Source organism: Tiliqua scincoides, chromosome 5 (assembly GCF_035046505.1).
Source record: "Tiliqua scincoides isolate rTilSci1 chromosome 5, rTilSci1.hap2, whole genome shotgun sequence".
Taxonomy (NCBI): domain Eukaryota; kingdom Metazoa; phylum Chordata; class Lepidosauria; order Squamata; family Scincidae; genus Tiliqua; species Tiliqua scincoides.
The window spans coordinates 55,090,675-55,104,471 of NC_089825.1; the positions used below are offsets into that span (position 1 = coordinate 55,090,675).

The 13,797-nt window shown below is 40.0% G+C and overlaps 1 protein-coding gene and 1 pseudogene across 1 annotated transcript in view; one reads left to right on the forward strand and one right to left on the reverse strand.

The window, feature by feature from the left end:
• The window catches only part of ITGA9 (integrin subunit alpha 9), a 276,091-nt gene that overhangs the window by 131,151 nt on the left and 131,143 nt on the right, over positions 1 to 13,797 (forward strand). The gene's annotated exons all lie outside the window — the stretch shown is intronic.
• On the reverse strand, positions 2,632 to 2,750 carry LOC136654534 (5S ribosomal RNA; annotated as a pseudogene).

Sequence of the window (13,797 nt, forward strand, 5' to 3'; positions counted from 1 at the left end):
CCAATGCAAAGCGATTACCTTTCTTTCACGTACTCAGCGGGAAGGGAGGTATTGCCTGGAGAGAGAAGGATTGATGGATTGTCAGCCAGCTGCCCTCTTTCTCTCTCTCTCCTTAAGGAGGCTATTGTTAAAGAACTGTTCAGTTTTTTAAACTGATTTTAAAGGGGTGCATTTTCCCCCTTCTCCAGGGATCAGCACATTCCTTCTCATTTGCAGTGGCCATTCGTATTGAGTCAAATCTGCGTGTAAAAAATCTGTGTATAACAAGGCTGGACCTGTACTGAACCTCTCTATCAAAATCACTTTCACAGTAGTGCCTGCAGGATGAGGAGCTGCATTGTGGCTGCATTGGCACTGGAAAGTTGGTTAGGATCAGGCACTTGGTAGGATTGGGCTGATAGTTCTATGAGTCACACTTATAGATTGCATCTATCTGCCTACCTGCTCAGAGGCAGGTAATAGACCATTTTTGGAGAACCTGCAGGCTTCCATCTGGGAGAGACTGCAGATAGCCTCTCCAGCCCTTAGAAGGCCTTTGGATGCAACAGGTGGGACACAGGATTTTCAGTGGGGGCATTTCACAGTCCTGGGCTTAGACAGCACAGGGGCCAAGACTATCACCGAGACAATTGTCACTGAGACACTGAGGAGAAAGTGTTTTGGGAGGGAGGGAAAGGCTTTTCCCTCCCTCCCAGAACACTTTCTCCTGCTTTAAAGGACCCATTAGTTTGTTGTGATACTGGCATCCGTTAAACCAATATCTGCCAAACTATGGCCTGCAGACCGCATCCAACGCAAAACTGAAGCTCCCCACCACCACCATGAGCAGTGTTTACTGTTCCGGCGTGGTGCTAACAAGCTGCCAGCTCGCTGCAGGGCAACCCTCTGCACTGTCACGTCTGACCGGAAATCTGGGCACAAAACCTGCTAGGGCAGTGTGCTACAGACGCAACTGCCCAGAGCATCATTCTGCACTTTGAGCGTTGCACTGTCATGGTAAGTGCTGGTCCGAACAAGGACTGCTTTTTCAGCATGCAGCAATTGTGAGTTTTGGCAATTTTGTGTTAAACCAATCCTTACCCAAATACCAAACTTGTTTGAATGCCTAGTAATAAATGCAGTTCATACTGAGGAACAAAGACCACCATGCTTAACAGGCTGAGAAACGAAGGATCAAGAATGAATATGGGTATATAGAATTGAACAACCATCAGCACAGCTTTTTCATGCATGCTGCCAACATTTGAACATAGTTAAGAGCAATAGCTTTGTCTCTGACTTAATCAGTTCAGTTAAATACACACAGCATTTATCTCTGCCTCTATACCGTACGTGCACAAGTGATTTTCAACCTTTTTCATCTCATGGCACACTGACAAGTCACTAAAATTGTCAAGGCACACCACCAGTTTTTTGACAATTGACAAGGCACACCCATTGACAGCAGGAGCTCACAACCCCCAGTGGTCCTACTAACAAATGTTCCTCCTCCAAACTCTCGTGGCACACCTGCAGACCATCCATGGCACACCAGTGTGCCATGGCACAGTGAAATGGCTGCCGTACACTTATCCATCTTACTAACCAATTCCAGTTACATCACTGGGCTGACTCATGTATTCACATCTTGTTGTAATAGTGTTGTTCCAAAATTCACTATTTACTGGATGATGGTTTTTTCCCCCACTGTCTAGTTTGATTACCAGGAAGAATGTTGTTGTTTCAATACTTACTCTGTTTGCTGTCCCTGGATATGCGGGAGTTTGCATTTTGTAACTGAATTCTTAAATCTATGTGAACTTGAGAATTCTTCATGTTTATACCAGAGATGGACAAACTATGTGCTCAGGGTCAGACCTGACCCAGGAGAGGCTCCGATCTGACCCTCTGACTGCTCCCCATTGATTGATAAGAAATAACAGTACTCCCTCTGACCTTTCTTACTACATGCACAATGGTGTTGGCTGCCCAAACATAGCAGTCTCACTCCCAGACATAATGTCAATGTGTGTGCATGGAAGAAGGGAACAGGCACATGTCAGCCAACTAACTGTAGTCAGCATAAGCATGTAGTCCTGTCTGGGAGAGAGCAAGAATGGAAAACTTGTTTTCTTCCCCAGAGTTGTCCAATTCAAAAAGAAAAAGTGCACAGTGAATGATATGATGTTCAAAAAAGAATGGAATGTGAACGTTGTTTACAGCGCTGGACTCAAAGATACGATGACAATGATAAGAAATAAGCATTATGGCCCTTCATCCAATTACCATACACCAAGGTGGCCCTTGGGAAGACTTTCCCACCTCTGCAGTTTGTGTAGTGATTATTATCTGACAGCAATGACTTGCCTTTAGAATGTTGCCCAACTATTCAACTTCTCAGTTTGCATTAGCATTTGAAAAAGGGTGAAATTATTACTTCAGAACTGTTCGCATCAGGTACTGTTTTATACTGAACTGAGCCCAACAGTTGGTTCATCATTCACTCTCATTGCAACTGTTTTCCAGGGCTCTAGGCAATATTCTTTCCCATTGTGCTCTTTGGATCCTTTTACCAAACTAAAGTAACTAAAGATACCACTGATTTATCCTGGGCCTGGTTGGCAACCTTCAGTCTCGAAAGACTATGGTATAAGCCTACAGCACCCAGTATTCCCAGGAGGTCTCCCATCCAAGTACTAACCAGGCCTGACCCTGCTTAGCTTCCAAGATCAGACGAGATTGGGCATGCGCAGGGTAACAGTTTGCTGGGCCTGTATAAATGCAAACCATGGCCACACCCAACCTGTGCCAAAAAAGTGGTTGTGGTTGTGGTGTTACTCCCCAGCTTCCCTACTGTTGCTTTCTCAAGCTGAAATCTAGGTGGGTTTTTGTGCGTTAGGGCAGAGCTACACATTACAAAATAATATGGGACTGATGCAGAAAATAACAGCTATGTTGAATTCTACCTCTCTCACTCCATAATATACAGTATATATCCTTATAAGAACATAAGAAGAGCCCTGCTGGATCAGGCCAAGGGTCCATCTAGTCCAGCTTCCTGTATCTCACAGAGGACCCCCAAATGCCCGAGGGAGCACACAAGACAACAGACACAACCTATATCCTGTTGCCCTCCCCTGCATCTGGCAATCAGAGGCAGATTGCCTCTAAAACCAAGAGCTTACACATACCTACTATGACTTGTACCTCCAGAAATTTGTCCAATCCCCTCTTAAAGGCATCCAGGCAAGATGCCATCACTACATCCTATGGCAAGTTCCACCAAGTAATTACACACTGGGTAAATAAATATTTTCTTCTGCCTGTCCTAACTCTCCCAACACTCAACTTTCGTGCAACTTATGTGCGGTTAATGAATGTTATACCTTGGTGTCAGTGCACTGGTCATTTCCCCTCCTCCATCTACAGACACTTTGCTGTGGATATGTTACTGGAGTAGGAAAGTGCTCCCTGTAATAGCGCTGAGGGGAACAAGGTCAAGTGAACTACCCAACGAAAAGGCTTATCTGCATGTTAGTTGTACTAGGGTTGTACTGTGAATTGTATGTTCCATGTGTTTAAATGTGCCTGACAAAGTGTCAGAGAGGGTAAGTGAGGTATGGAGATATTTCAGGAGACTTTGGGAATACCCTCTGCATGCTTGAGAGGTAGTTTGGGCTAAAAATAAGCAGAATCAGCCATTTGAGACAAAATTTTTGTTGCAACAATATGTGTTGCGAAATGATTTCCTTGAAATTCAGATAGCTTTCAGATATATTTAGATTTCCTAATAGTTAATTCATTCTTTCCTCCCCAGTGAATTGTCTCATTCACTGATTTCTGATAAATGCAGTCTTAACTCTACATTTAAAATGTTTTGCAACTCTAAATTATTTGGGTCTGAATCATCATGATGTATGTGGTCTTCTGTTGACCCTTTTAGTTTATAAATAATCCTACGCCTGGCCATTCAGACACTGGGATGCGCCAATAAGCCTGCTATTTTGATGTAAGTGAAAATGTTGCAAGGGGTTTCGGTTTCAGAATGCCTGACAATTTTACTGTGTAACATTGCTGACTAATTAGTGGACATGTTTGAATATTATCATTAATAATAAAAAGTAAGTATATGGTATATCAAAATTATATTCTAAAGTTGTCTGCAAGTACCTGGTTCTGGATATTGTACTTGGTAATGATATGGACTATGTATGTATGTAGGTGGATAGGTAGCTTGAAGATTAATTCTGTGCCATTGTTTAACAATATGCCATGGCGGGGACCCTCATAGTTTGGGCTATTGTCTTCAAGGGCTGCTTTCTCCCATATGAGCCCCTTTGTCCATTAAGACATCCACAGATGCCTTGCTTTGGGTACCAGAGGTACATCAAGGCAAATACCAGGACCAGGGCCTTTTCAGTGGTGGCACAAACTTTAAGGTACTCTCTAAATGTATGGTCCAAGTTCTTTCTTATCCAAAACATTAACTTGCAAAATAACAGTTTTCTCAATATTGTACCTAATAACTGGAGAAAGCATGGTGAAAGTTTACTAAACCCCAGAAGCAAACAAACATTGAGCAAACTCAGTGGATATTATGCAACCATTTAGGTTGGTTCATGTCTTTTCACAGCACGGAGGCTTGCCCCTAATTTGGAAAAAAGCCTCTTTTGCTGTATCATGTGTTCTGCTAGTGCTGGCTGCTGCAAAGCAGCTGTAAATGCACTGTGGCAGTGCATTCCCACATGTGCCAGTGGATCCCTGGCCACCTGCTGGAGCAGGGGAAGCAGGAGGGGGGAATGGGGTGGGGGAGGGGGTGAAACTGAGCAAGGAGTGGGGAGAAACAGAGCCGATGAGGCTGCAGGAGGGGGTGGATCCAGTGACAATGTTGTGTGCTAAATCCTATCCCTTCCAACAACAGCTTCCCTGCCCCATTTCTATCCTCTGGCACAGGTCCGAGTTGACCCATTGCGGAGTGGGAGGCTTACGGAATTCCCTTTCCCTTCTGAAACCTTCTGATCTGCTCTCATCCCCTCTCAATCTGCCCTTCCCTACTGGATATAGTGTGTGCCTTTTTTGGCACAGCTGCACCAACAAGGGGGGATAGGATTGGGCTAGGGATAAAATTGGGATAGGATAAGTACAAGTCAAGATACTTATTTAGATGCCACATAGGTTAGCTCCTAAGTTGGGATCAGAGGATCCTTTATTTTTTATTTTATTTGCAAATTTATATCCCGCTTCATCTCTCTAATGGGCATTCAGAGCAGTGTTCCAGTCATTCGTCCCTAGCAGCTGCTGTGCTGATCAGTATCTGGGCTGGAATAATTGCCATCATTATGACAACAAGCAGGCCATCAGAAAGAGATCCTTATGCTATGCCTGATCTCTGGATGTTCCTGTTGCTGGTTCCTCTTGTTTTAAAATCAGCATTGTAAATGTACAGATCACATAATTAAAAAGAACAAAAACAGGAGCACTAATGAGCAGTATGAGGGCAGAGGAAGGATTTACGATCTTGCTTTGAGAATAGATTGTCCATTTGGAACTGAGAAAAAAATCAGGCAAAACCATGTGTAGCAGCTGAGAAAATCAAGGTTTTACTTTTCTGATCAGATATGAATTACTGTGCTCAGATATTTCTGACTTACTGTAGTGATTCCAGTCACTCTTCAGTGGCACAAAGACAGATGGAATGGCTCATTGCATTTTTGGAAAGTTCATTCTTCTAAAAGCAAGTGTAAAAGAGAATATGTTTGGATTAACATGTAAGCTGAAATGTCGGTAACAGCCTAGTTCTTTCTCCTTTCCTTTGCCTTCCACCTCCTCTTAAACAATAAAAGCCTCTCTTTTAGGGCAGTTGGGTTTTTGTTTTGTTTTCTGCATGTCCTTCTAAAACAGACTTGCTATGGCTAGTGTTTGGTTCTTTTTCATGACATGGGAAAGGTCTGTGGCTAAGGCAGCACTGTTTTACCGAGGAGGTTTACTTTTGAGTCTTGTCTGGAACCGCTCTGTTCATTTTGTAAATGACTTTTTCCATTTTAGCAAACATAGTTTGTACATGCATCCTGTCATCCCAGCACTAAGTGCATAGCATCATCTGTGATAAAATAGGCCAAATCTATCCTTCATGTAGTTCTACTGATATCACCAACTCTTAAGAACGAAATTATGGAAATTAGGAAGTCTCCTTGCATAGCTTCGTTAGAGACTATTTTAGAAGCACTGCATTTATTAAATCCACAGATTAGAACTATCTTTGCTAAACGTTTGTGACAACAGCCAAGAAATATGGTGTAACTGAATTGACTTGGCTTCCAAAATAAAATATTATTGCTAAAATTTAGATTTGGGAAAGGAAGACCTGTGGCAACCACAAACTGTGTCTGACTAATGGGACAAGACAACTTTAGTGGACTCCCAAATGAAAGCATAAAACAATCTTAACTGAATCTTAGAATCTTACAGATTTGAGTTTGATGACCTTTCAGCTGACCAGTCTTTCCTAGCATGATGTATGTATCTAATCACCACTTGGATACATTCTAATTGTTTGAAAAACAATTAGATTTTTCTAATTTGTTCCCTTACCTTGGGATGGCATTGTGGCAACACCGGTGCAGGAAAATTGGATAGGATTGGGCCCTCAGTATGTGGATGCTGCAAGTGTTTCCTTTCCCCAAGACTTCTGTCCATGCAAAAGGACTATTGGCAAGGAGACCTCATGTTGCACTGAGATTACTGAGCTTTGGAGCATTCTCAAGTTTCTGCCTGCTCCAAAAGCTTGGTGCAGCACAAGAGAGTTTTCCCCAGTGGAACTGCTTGAATGTCCTTACCAGAAGGCCAAACATGGAAGATGCTTGTTGAAAGTGAATTTGTGAAGATCTATTTTTACCTCAAATATTTTTAACTTTTCATTCACCTTGGTTTTCATTTTTTTAATTTTTGTTTTTTTATTAAGACAACTAAAATTAACAAACACAAACCCAGAAAACCTTGAATATATAGTAACACAATTACTTAATCTAGAACTACCATTTTCATCCACTGTGCCGTGGCATATTGGTGGGCTATGAGTGATCCACAGGTGTGCCAAAGAGATTTGGGGGAAGGTCATTTATTAGTAGGCCAGTGGGGGATGCAAGCCCCCCCAATGATAGAATGGTGTGCCTTTACAGTTGTCAAAAACCTGATGAACATAGTACCTTGTCAGTGTGCCATGAAATGAAAAAGGTTGAAAAGGCTGATCTAGTACATATAACAAACAGATCAAAAACAACAAAAAATTGAAATTTATGTAGTAAGTGCAGAATTCTAACTCTAAATTACTTTGTTCTGCAAAATCATAAAACATATTAAGTATCACATCTTAACAGTCTTATCAGTTATTTCTAAAATACTTTCTCAAGTCACCTTGGCTTTCAGAGGAAATGAATGTGTGGTCTACATCTTAGAATGAAGAAATGAGTACTGGAACTTCATGCTTTTTCCAAATTCTAACTATAGAAAAAAGAAGACAGCAGAGTTCCTGGAACATCACATAAAACTGTCTGTATATGTGAGAGAAAGCAGAGAATTCTTTAAAATTCTATATAGTACTTTTATATATAATATCTGACGGCTGACGGCAGACAAATGGGTATCTGCCTAGCACGTTTTGGATTTTGTTCTTTAACATTATTTCCAAAATACTATATGGGATGTGCAGTATTTTGAGAATTGGTAATGTGAAACTAATTTTTGAAGCATTACTCAGTCACATTGTTTAGTCACCATTTGTTAGAATAAATGGAATATTTTGGTTTAATCAACCCAGGTCATTGGCAGAAATGCAGATAAATAAACTGGAATGCCAGACACCTGGGGAATGTGCATTTTTGTAAATTGTGTTCAGCTTCAAACTGAAATCCACATGCCCATTGCTTGTTTAGTTTGTTCTAATCAGGAAATGGAAAAAGCATATGGTAGCCCTTATGCATTTTCCTTAACTCTCTGGTAAATTTACTTTAAAAGGATTTTATTTGCCAGAGTGATAAAGCATAGCTTGGAGTGCCTCTGATTCATTTTAAAGGAGGGCTTATTCATGCAACCAAAAATCGGGCCTCAAACCTTCTAGAATTTAAAGTGAGCTTTCTATTCTTATAATGATTTTGATTTTTGTAATATATTTTCAACTGTTCCTCTTTATGCCTGTGTGTGTGTGTGTGTGCATATCTTTTTGTTTTGCATTAGTGTGTCATTTGTTTCATTGCATCCCTGTGTTCCCAGTCACCACTCACTTACCAGTGACAACACTGGGATCCAGCCAAATCACCACCATCACCTTACGGTCCCCAGAAAAGCGTTAATAGTGAAGTAGTCTACAGTGCGCTCTTCATGCACAAGAATGAGTCGGACCCAAAAGACTGAAGCCTGCATGTGTGTGTGTGTATATCTTCCTTGTTCTAGTAAGTTTTAATATGCGTGACGCTTCCAGCTTATTCTTCATGCACCATATCAGGGCAGGTTTGTGAACTGTGTTTGTACAGCATGGCAGTACACAGTTATTCACCATTGTAATTTTAACAGCATTTCACAAAAATACCATTTCTCTTTGCTCTTTTCTAGTCCGGTTATGCTTTTTGTTTGGAAAACCCATTTTTCTTTATGTGAAGTTTGTACTTATCAGAATAAAAAAAATCTTATCGTTTTATGCAATGTATTGTTGCAAGGCAGATAAGCAACTCAGAACGACTCAGTACACAGGGATGAAGGTTCACAGGCTTTTATTGAATTGTATACAATTGGTCCATGGGACTCATGTCCAAAGCATGGACCCCGTCTGAACGCTGTTCCTTAACCTTTATACCACACAGTCCTTTGTCTGAAAATCTAGACTTCCTATTCGCTGAAAGTTTGACATCATAGATGGGGCTAACTCTTAATAGGCTATAGATAAAATACCATTTACATAGAAGATAGAAAATAGGTGGGCAATAAGTGAGCAAAACCGTTGATTGGCTCTGATTTACATACAGGTGGGGTTTCACCTTAAAACTTAGCCAAAATTATACAATTTCCAAAAGTTTTCAAAAACCAGTAGGGTTTGCTGTAACATTCTCATTAAAGAGAACACAAAAACACTTAAACATGGGTGTGGAGATCCTATTTTGGCAGAACCTCTGACCCATTTATTGGCATATATTCCCTTCAAGCCCTTCCTAATTGGGATGGCCTTGCTTGAGCCACCCATCTTATCTCTTCTCCTGGTTTTAGTAACACTGTGGGTTCCTCTGCAAATCTCTGCGAACCAAAGTTCATTAAACTTCTTTTAACAGTTTCACTCTTAATTCTATATGACTATTGTGACCAGTTACTTTGAGTACATGGGTATTGCAGGATCTATAGTGGTGTATATCCTTGCTAGAAGTGACTTCTTCCCTCTTCTTCCTAGCTGCTAAAGTGTAATCTCCTTGAGCTAAGGCTTCAGCCAGCTTCTTGTGATCTTTCATATATTTTAACATAAAACAAGCCAAACTTTCACTGCATCACATTTTCTTTTTAACAAATCCTTCTCTCATTTACGTTCAAACAAGTTACTCAGACATTACATGCACTTGGCCTCTCTCTCTCTCTGCACAAACCTGCACCAATCCTTCTGAACATTCATTTCTCCATTTCAGTTGCAATTCAAACAAAGACTGATTCTCAAGGATGCTCTTGTTTATCTAATTAAATGTATTCTTTTTTTTTCTGAATTCGTCTCTTGCAGGTGTCTGTGGTTAACTAGCTAGACACTGTATTAGTTTGCCAAGAAACCTTGCCAACTGCTAAGGATTACTTCTTTTTGTCTGTTTTCTTAAGGCTTTTCTAAAATCAAGCATTTTGGTTCTTTAAGACTTACTTCTAATAACTACCATGTCCCCATATGTCCCCATATATGTTGGTTACACTTTAAGGCAAAGACTATTTTACCTATATGTGTCTTTTCCTTTGAAAGCATAGAATAATAACATAAGTGAGCATTGGCACCAGGCATAGTAGTGTCCTTGGCAGATGTGTGCTTCTGCCAAGATGGAGTTTATCTATCTTTGCCTTAGCTATGACTCCCTTTTCCAAATTCCAAAGTGTATCAAAATCCCAGCTTCTGTGAAACTTCTATGAAACTAGAAAAACAGCTTCTAAAAATTCTAAATTCCAAAGTGTATCAAAATCCCAGCTTCTGTGAAACTTCTATGAAACTAGAAAAACAGCTTCTAAAAATAATTATTTCAAGCAGTTTTTACCATTCTCTGTGTTTCCATGCTTTAGTCAGACTTTTAAGCTTTTAAGCTTTTGTTTCTAAAATCAAGCAGCTCTCTACCATTGTGTGTTATGCTATAATATCTCTGGGCTATAAGGTTTTAAAAATAATTCTTTCTACTCTGCTTATACTTTACTGGACTATCCAGTGACTTTACAGTTTAGGGTCAAAGGTCACTGTGCCTCAGTATCACTACATAGGAAATAAATTATATACCCATAGGTGTTCCCACATTTTATTTTCTGGTGAACCTTCTGCGGAGAACAGCAGCTATCAGAGTTGTACTCCTTTAAAATGTGATATCAATAGAGGTAGAGGGACTCTTGTTTATTGATTTATGCCAGGGTAAAAAATCAATTTCCATAGGTGCTTGAGGTTTTATTGAAACTCTAGCTTGTTGGATTTCATATTCACCATTTGCGGTCTGTGCAATAAAAGGAAACGAATATTGTATCTTGTATTAAAAATATTTAATAAAAGATACTTTTATTGGTGTTAGATATGAGAGGAATGGAGAGTTCTTAGTTATCCAACCCAGTTTTTTTTTCTTTTTCTTTCAAGATCATGCTTGTATGTGAGTAGTCTAGACAATAAATAAAAGAGTGCCTTTTCCAAGATGGATTTTTCACCTGCACCTGCAAAATAAATCATTCACCCATCTTGACCTTATGCATGTTGTTTAGAAGTAAATCTCATTGAATTCAGTGGGATTTATTCCCCATTAAGTGTGGATAGCGTTACAGCCCAACCCCCAGACAATAATCACATGCAAAACTACTTGTTATGTGGATTTATTCATGGAGCAAACTTTACAGGTTGAACAGTTCTCCTTACATGTATGTGTGGCAGATACATTTATACCTAGGTTTGTAACCCAACTTCTTTTTTGCGTTGTCTTGCAGTCTTCAGCTGTGACTGTTTTTCTGAAGAAATAAACAGTTGGTGTTTAAGATTATTATGGAAGTCATTACCAGAAACTGGTTGTTTGGAATGTCATTCATATGTGAGCTCTCTAGGGATTCAGGAATACTTACACACTACTCAGCTTTTTATAATATAAGGGCTTTAAACGGGAGAACGAAACACACTCTTTGATAATCTGGTCAAAGGTATTTCTATAGCCTTTTGTAGAAATAGATTTGGGCATCCATTTCTGTGGATGTCAGTGGCCTTTCTGGTCCTTCTGATATTTGTGATGTCATTACGCGATGATAGCATGCTGTATTTCAAGAGTGAATTCTCTGTAGTGTGATGACTGTATAATCCTGATTTTATGCAGTCCACAACAACCTTAATCAACGTTTAAAAAGTTTATGATAAGCTGGCTTTCTAAATTCAGGTGAAACTAGTAAGTTGGTTTAGGGGTGTAACCAAAGAAAATGAATTCTCACTAAGCACTGTTGAAATTTGTGGAAGCAAGTTAGGCACATCCGACTTCAGTTCAAGTGGAAGTTAGCTAAGAGTCACCATCTTTAAAAGGTGTGGACATGAAATACTACTGTAGTCCAAACATCATTTTCCCCTTGGATTTTTTTAGTCATATATCTTACAAAGGCAGACACTTCTTGTTTGCTGACATGCTAAAGCACTAATTTTCTGGTTTTAGTCTGTTCTGGGAAACTTTGTCATATCATTGGAAGCAATGAAAAGATTAGTAATGGAGGACAAATTTCCCTCTAGGAATATTTGCCTAATTTTGCCCATGATCTTTCCTTGCAATATGTGGCCATAGGGAAACACTGAGTGTTTTCTAGGGTGCGTTCTCTGCTTAGGCAGGTAATAGTGAGGCTTGGTGTACAGTCTAGGACAGTTCCCAGAGTGCTCTGCAACATCCAGGGGTTCCATTACTGAAATGCAGGGGTTTCTTAATAGGTAAGTAAATGTCAAAAGAGTTTCTGGAAGATGGAACTTTTTGAAAACCACTGTACCAGGGCAAAAGAGCAACTTGGTAAAATATTCTTCTGTTTTAATCACCATGGGTAGAACTTTATCCATTAAGATACGATACATTTAAAAAAGGAATATGCATTCATTAATCAGAGCGACAAGCAAATCTATTCTGTAGTTGAGGCAGGAAGTTTATTTTAAAAGGCATCTTTATATTCTAGTTAAGACTTTTAATATAGCAATCATAGCCATAAGCCCAGAATATAAATTTTATTTTATGAAATTATCAGTATACTTCGCTTTTTTATAGTGTGTATTCTGACCCCTGAATATCTTTTGGTGGTTACTTCCTGATTTCAGATGTGGAGAGACTGTCTGCAGTTCAGGCTACAAGCCACATATGAAATTAATCTTGGAAGGGGTAGCTTGTTAAAACAATTGATTTGATATGTCTGGCTTCTCTAGCACACCAGAAGTTGCTGGTGTGGAGGATTTTGAGAGGATTTTGGTACATTAACATCATTTAACACACTGTGCCTCATAAGCCTGGCCAAATGTTCTTGATGGACCAGATGTCTCTGTCCCACCTCACTGCTTCATATTGCTTCAGTTAAATGAGAGCATCATTATTCATGGTGCAGCAGCCCTATTAATAGGATGGTATTATGTGCAAAGAAAAGGTCAGGAGAAAGGTAATGACAGGAGGAAAGACAGGAGTGAAAGTGGAAGTAGGATGGTGATGGGGTGTGTGGGTGGGAAATGGCAGAGACAGAGCATGAGAAAATGCAAGGTGTAAGAAGGAGAAGATAGAGAGAGAGAATAATGAACAATAGGGAAAAGGAGGGGAAAGGACATGGCAGGGAATGGTGATCAGGTGAAAGAGAGAATGTAAGGAAAATATTACATACTTAAGAGCCCAGTCTTATGCTTGTGTACTCAGAAGTAAGTCCCATTATAGTCAATGGAGCTTACTCCCAGGAGAGTTGGATGGGATGTAGCTTCAGTGGTGTAGCACTTCAGTTGTCATAGTTTTCTGCAAAGGATCCAAAAAAACTTCTTGGTGATGTGCTGGGAAATCTCCATTAGAGATTCTTAAGAACATAAGAAGAGCCCTGCAGACCCCTCTAGTCCAGCTTCCTTTATCTCACAGTGGCCCACCAGATGTCTCAGGGAGCACACAGAACAACAAGATGCCTGCATCCTTGCACCTGGCATTCTGAGGTAACCTAGTTCCCAAACTACAGTTCTCAGGTTTTAGGATATTACTGTTAAACTGATATTCATAAATGTCTTAACCCATATCTGCTTACATACCCTACAGGCAGCACCTAAATGTTGCATGTGTGCATCTGAGGGCACAGATAGAGAATGAGAGGGGGTTAGGATGGAGGAGAAGGAAGTGTCTATTGGGACAAGAGATGAAGACCCAGAATATCCTTCAAGATAAAACCTATCATGCAATACATTAATATGTAAAATCTGGAATACATGAAAAATGTCTAGATAAATTATTCATGCCATTGGCACGAATGACCTCCACAAAGGCAAAATGCTGCTATCTAGCCTGCTCAGTACTAGTCTTCTTTGTAGGCTGTGGTGAGCATTCGTTCATTCATATAAAACACTTACATATGTGGCTGACATGTGAG